This window comes from Nestor notabilis, unplaced genomic scaffold (genome assembly GCF_000696875.1).
Source record: "Nestor notabilis isolate BGI_N333 unplaced genomic scaffold, ASM69687v1 scaffold6994, whole genome shotgun sequence".
Lineage (NCBI taxonomy): Eukaryota > Metazoa > Chordata > Aves > Psittaciformes > Psittacidae > Nestor > Nestor notabilis.
Window position 1 is genome coordinate 48,914 of NW_009926784.1, and position 347 is coordinate 49,260.

A 347-nucleotide genomic window follows, 5' to 3' on the forward strand; every position below is an offset into this window, starting at 1 on the left:
CCCCCCAGTCCTTTGTCTGCGGCGCCCCTCCCCAGCCACTCTTCCCCAAGTCTGTATCATTGCATGGTTTGCATGTCCTTACGTTGGGGACACCAGAACGGCACACAGCACTCCAAGCGGGAACGTTTATGTGCAGTTACAAGTTGGGTTGGTTATTCACCAACAACTTTCCGAACCACCGAGATAAATTCCAGAGGACAGCGCTTCTCCCGTCCCCAAACGGGAACCAGGAGTCCGGCCTTCCCGTGAGGGCATCGCTGCTGCTCCGCGGCGGGCCCCACACCCCGCAGCACTCGGACCGGCCTCTGAGCTGCTCCCTCCGTATCCCCGGGCCGTTGGAACGCTCC